The sequence below is a fragment of the Dermacentor silvarum genome, chromosome 9, assembly GCF_013339745.2.
Source record: "Dermacentor silvarum isolate Dsil-2018 chromosome 9, BIME_Dsil_1.4, whole genome shotgun sequence".
In the NCBI taxonomy this organism is placed as follows: domain Eukaryota; kingdom Metazoa; phylum Arthropoda; class Arachnida; order Ixodida; family Ixodidae; genus Dermacentor; species Dermacentor silvarum.
This window is the reverse complement of record NC_051162.1, coordinates 93,404,835-93,410,834: the sequence shown is the minus strand read 5'-3', so window position 1 is coordinate 93,410,834 and position 6,000 is coordinate 93,404,835.

The following is a 6,000-nucleotide window of genomic DNA, read 5'->3' as shown; positions in this document are numbered from 1 at the left end:
GGGGCCTGTTGGTAGCCGAATGCCAACTAGCTCTTTGAGACGCACATGCTGTCACCGTGGAGATGCGTTGTGGCACCTGAAGCTATCTATATTATGGTTGGTAGTGGCGCTGCGTTTGCGTTTCTCCGTATAGGGCAGCTTGATAGTACTTCTCGGTTATCAAGGCACTCTATTGTTGTGCTAGCAATTACATGGACACTAGAAGCAAAGTTTCGCCATCGGCGTCGCCGTGGGCTCTGTATAAATTTAGATATATGCACCATATATCTAAATTTAACAAACCATGCATAAAGCGAGGTTTTGTTAAGAACCGTTGTGTTAATGCCTCATATTCCTGTACTCCATTTATATCGATTCACTCGGTAAATTTTTTTTTAGGGGCGAAGCTCCTTAGGGTGTGGGTCTGTCCCTCCTCTGTAGTAGTAGTCGTCGTAGTAGGTAGCCACATCTACTTTTATGAAAAAAAAAATTCCGAGAGTTGTGGCCTTAGCGGAATCGAACCAGGGACCCCTCGCTTCTGAACGCGTGGCGCTAACCACTACGCCACGAAGCGCACATGGACAGACGCACCTAGATGGCAATAAATACCCAACATTAACGAAAGACTGCGCGTTTCTAACGCGTTTGTGCTAGCGCGTTACGGCCCGTGCAAGAAGCTGGTGTAAGACGCTGTGGTCTCTCCGCCTTACCCCCGTATTCATAAACGCTGATGGCGTCGGCAAACGCGGTGCACGTTCCGGCATGTGTAAACGGCTGCGTAAGACGCTGTGGCCTCTTCCCCTTAGAGTACTGCACGTTTCTAACGCGTTTGTGCTAGCGTCCCCTTAAGCGGGAGATGGTGCAATTATAATGAAGGGCGCTGTTATAAAATAGGAATGACGTCACATATGGCGCGTGTCATTGGTGGAAGTCAATCGTTCGATTTAGTGCGGCGAGACTGGGCGAATTACACGGAAGATTCACGGTTTACCGATGATTCCCTCCGGAGCTTCGCCCACTCATCATCATTCACCCCGTGGATATGCGGTGTTTTTTATTTGTATTCCAGCCACAACAAAAAACGAAAAAAACCCCCACTGTTACATGATCGGCACCGTTACTACCTGAGCCGATCTAGAAGGCCGCGGAAAGCGATACCCATCAACCGTGAAGCGCACGTTTGAGGCCAATATTTCCCATTAGAACTACCATCCTTCCGAGAGAACATCTTCTACCACATCAACTGCCCTACATCCACTTTCTGAGAAAACAGCTGATTGTTCAGAAGGGCAGAGGCAAGGTGAATAACGAAATAGAGAACAACGCGAAATGATGAAACGTTTCAACATTCAAAATGTCGAAATAAATCGCGCTATCGAGGAAGTTGGCTTTTGCGAGGTCTCCATGATCTTGGAGCATGTGCAAAAGCACGGTGGCAATGAAATGCTGAAGGTATCAGTCTGAGACATTTCTGGAAAGAGTATGGAAAAACAAACATACAGCTCTGCGACACAGCAATAAAAAATATCACGATATCGATATCTAAAGCGGACAAAATGTATGCAGCATACACGGCTCTAAAATGCACAGTCGCCCGATTCTTTAACTGTACCGAGCGCCGAATGGCCGGCCGGTGAACGCCTTCTAACGGCGCGCGCGCGCGCGGTCAGAAGGCGTTCACACACACACACACACACACACACACACACACACACACACACACACACACACACACACACACGCACACGCACACGCACACACGCACGCACGCACGCACGCACGCACGCACGCACGCACGCACGCACGCACGCACGCACGCACGCACGCACACACACACACACACACACACTGTGGTCAGGTGCTCCGCAGCCGCTGGGAACTGAGGGCCAAGGGTAATTGCAAGATAATGACAGAGGTAGAGGCCAAATACTGCACCATGGATACTAATTCCTGTTCTGGTGATCGAGTGTCTTGTTGAAGCTCAGTGGGCGTTTCTCATATAGTTTCACCTCGACTGGCATAGACCCAATGGCTCTCGTCGTTTTTGTTAATTTTTAAACACAAATTTTAAACACATTTCAGGCGCTATTCAAAACCTGAAAAGGTAATGGCTTAGACAAAGATTTGAACTTGGGACCTTGAGAAGAAGCCCGAAGCTCTAGCTACCTTTACGCCACGCCACCACCCCACGAGATGTGCGACCTCAAAGTGTCATACGAAAGACATTGTAGCTACAGTTAAAAGTTTCCCAAAATCGTGACTCTAACAGTTCGGGACAATCCTCAACACCGAGAATTTTTTTTTTTAGATTTTGGGGGGATCTAGACTTACGGTTCTTGCTTACCAGACATAAGTTCACCGCTCCTCGGCTTCAATGTCGCATTTACAACAGGTGCCCTTAAATGAGCAAATAAAGATTATTTAGCACGTTTTCGTCAATCAGCAAAATAGAGTTAATTTTTTTCTTGCCGCTATAATGCCCGCCTGTCCACGTAGCCTATATACAAGAACGGCAAAAGCCTAGATGTGACAGTTTCTTTTAAAACAAAATGTTTCGCGTGAAATGAAGCACACGGGATATGTATAATATAACCTTTTATGCCCGCCGAACACAGCCTGCTGAAAACAAGCTTATCGACAAAGTAGTGCTAGTGAGGGCCACCCCCCGTTGGCGTAATAAAACAGTAAATCATGACGTATAACCTGCATATGTAATGCAGACTTATGTGCATCCATAAACACGCAGAACTCCTAACGTAAGAGCGCATGACGTTCAACAACCTTCTAGATTTTTTATTATATGATTTCCTTTGATTTGGCCATTGGGTATGCACCATTGGTTGTGTGTCTATTCTTGGCCAGTCCTCCAGAATGAGTATATTTGCCCTCGGCCGCTGGATAAAAAAAAAAAAAAGGTGATTTGCCACAGGGGCACGAGAGGCATAGAATCCTTAATGTAGCTAGATAGATGTGTGTCGTACTTTTGTGCGCACAAACCTCTCTGTGTGTTTGTTTGCGCCCTGTTATTGGCTCGTACCCACTATGGGAGATTGGCCAAGATACGAATGAAATGAAAAGGCGATTAGTAATTGCGAGAAAACAACTGAGATAATTGGGAGAAATCAATAAAATTGGAAATAACAAATAATTTTAGATAAACTACAGTTTTCTTGAAGCAACCATAAACTATTTACGATCGTTTCTTCCGCAGGCATCGTAAATTGTTTTCGTTCTCATTACATGAGAACGGAATTACGGAATAGCTTGCGAACGATCTTGTGAACAAAGTTTAATATTTGCATGAGTTTAAAATTTTGACCTGTGCGGTGCGTAAACATAACATTACCCAAGGTCACACGTTGCATATATAGGACAAAAATAAGTAATACAACTGCACTGATCGCATTTAGTTGTATAGCATTTAATCAATCACTTCACTAAGGTTTTGCCCCAAATAAATTCCAGCATGTAGGTTGGATCTGCACATCAAGTTTTTTTACAGCAGACAGCAGTGATAACATTTAGTTTGATCTCCTTAAAAAAGCAAACCAACTTTTCGGTTGGACGCCCGCTACACATACGACGAGGTAATGAATTTTGTGTTATTTACTGTTTGTAATTGGAGCGCGGAAATGCCTCCCTAGAAGTACAAGAGTAGCAGAAGCTCACGCATATTAACGACAGTTATGAGGAGTATGATTTTTAAACATTATGTTCGTTCTCGCTTTTCCTTAGGTCACCCAGACTTCATGCAAGTGTCAGAAAGCTTCGCTGCAAAATGTTATGCTATGCGCACGGTATTTTGAAAGCAGCAATATCGGAACTTCTTTAACGTTGCAAGACACATTGTGTTTCAACGTGATAAAACGGATGACTTATTTCCTCGTAGCCAGATTTTCTCGGAATAAGAAAGCCTGCCCACTTATACGAACATCACGCAATTCCATGCCTCGAATATTTCAAATGAAATCCGGCAGCTTTCAGGCCGGAAAATGAAATAAATATTTATTTGTTTTCTCTGCCCTTTCTCTGCGTCCTTTCGAGTTACTTGGAACTTTCTTAAGTATGAAATGAATAAATTTAAGAAAAAATTGACAGAACTCATCTCTCAATGAATGTCAACGTTAATGCGATCAACATCGAAGGAATTTCGACACACACAATTACTGCCACCTCAAAAACGCGTCATCTGTCAGCCGGGTATACAGCCGCGCAACTACCTCCATACGTGGTTCGACAGACATGCAAATTTTTCCACTCCTGTTCAGAGTTTACCCATTCATGGAGTTTTCACCGAAGCAAAAGATAGACTGCACGTTCCGAACGCTCCTGCATCGTCCTCACTTAGACGTAGCCTACACGCGTCACTTCTTGCGTAGCATCAAAAGACGAACGTCCCCACATCGTAGTTACAATGATACCTCTGTACGCTTCAGTGAAGCATATTATCACAGAATGTCCTCAATATGAAAAACACTGGAGTCACCTGCGTGACCGCTTGAACATATTTGACAGATATCCTCTTAATTAAAGTCAGCAAAGGGCTTAAGCAGTGGTCATGCTCTGATAAGCGAAGGCATGCCGTGAGTGTCCTTCGCGATTTCTTGATGAAGGCAAAACTTATAGACCGCCCACAAGTGAAATTAAGGTTTTGTCTGCTCTACGTTGTGCTTCTTTATCAACAAGCTGATCTCGATGTCGTGTTACCTGTGTATGTATGTATGTACGTACGTGAATTTCTTGGCAAATATCTACAAAGATACCACAGCTACCTTGGTTCTCCGCAAGAAACGTAGAAAGTTACTTGTCAAGAAAGGGGTCAGGCAAGGAGACACAATCTTTCCAATGCTATTCACTGCATGCTTAAAAGAAGTATTCAAGCTCTTAGATTGGGAAGGCTTAGGAGTGAGGATAAACGGCGAATATCTCAGCAACCTTCGGTTTGCAGATGACATTGTCCTATTGAGCAACAATGGGGACGAATGATTGAGGACCTTAACCGAGAAAGTGTAAGAGTGGGGTTGAAAATTAATATGCAGAAGACAAATATAATGTTCAATAGCCTGGCAAGGGAACAAGAATTCAGGATCGCCAGTTAGCCTCTAGAGTCTGTGAAGGAGTACGTTTATCTAGGTCAATTACTCACAGGGGACCCTGATCATGAGAAGGAAGTCTCTCAGAAAAAAAAAATTGGGTTGGAGTGCATACGGCAGGCATTGCCAAATCCTCACTGGGAGTTTACCACTGTCGTTGAAAGGAAAAGTGTACAATCATTGCATTCTACTAGTGCTAACATATGGGGCAGAAACTTGGAGGTTAACAAATAAGCTCGAGAACAAGTTAAGGACCGCACAAAGAGCGATGGAACAAAAAATGTTAGGCCTAACGTTAAGAGACCGGAAGATTGCGGTGTGGATCAGACAGCAAACTGGGATAGCCGATGTTCTAACTGACATTAAGAGAAAAAAAAATGGAGCTGGGCAGGCCATGTGATGCGTAGGATGGGTAACCGGTGGACCATTATAGTTACATAATGGATACCAAGAGGAGGGAAGCGCGGTCGAGGACGGCAGAAAACTAGGTGGGGTGATGAAGTTAGGAAATTTGCAGACGCAAGTTGGAATCAGCTAGCGCAAGACAGGGGTTGATGTATGTATGTATGTATGTATGTATGTATGTATGTATGTATGTATGTATGTATGTATGTATGTATGTATATATGTATGTATATATGTATGTATGTATGATGTATGTATGTATGTGTGTATGTATGTATGTATGTATGTATGTATGTATGTATGTATGTATGTATGTATGTATGTATGTATGTATGTATGTATGTATGATATGTATATGTATATGTATGTATGTATGTATGTATGTATGTATGTATGTATGTATGTATGTATGTATGTATGTATGTATGTAGTATGTATGTATGTATGTATGTATGTATGTATGTATGTATGTACGTACGTACGTACGTACGTACGAAGAGACTTGTGTGGATGGACACTTTCG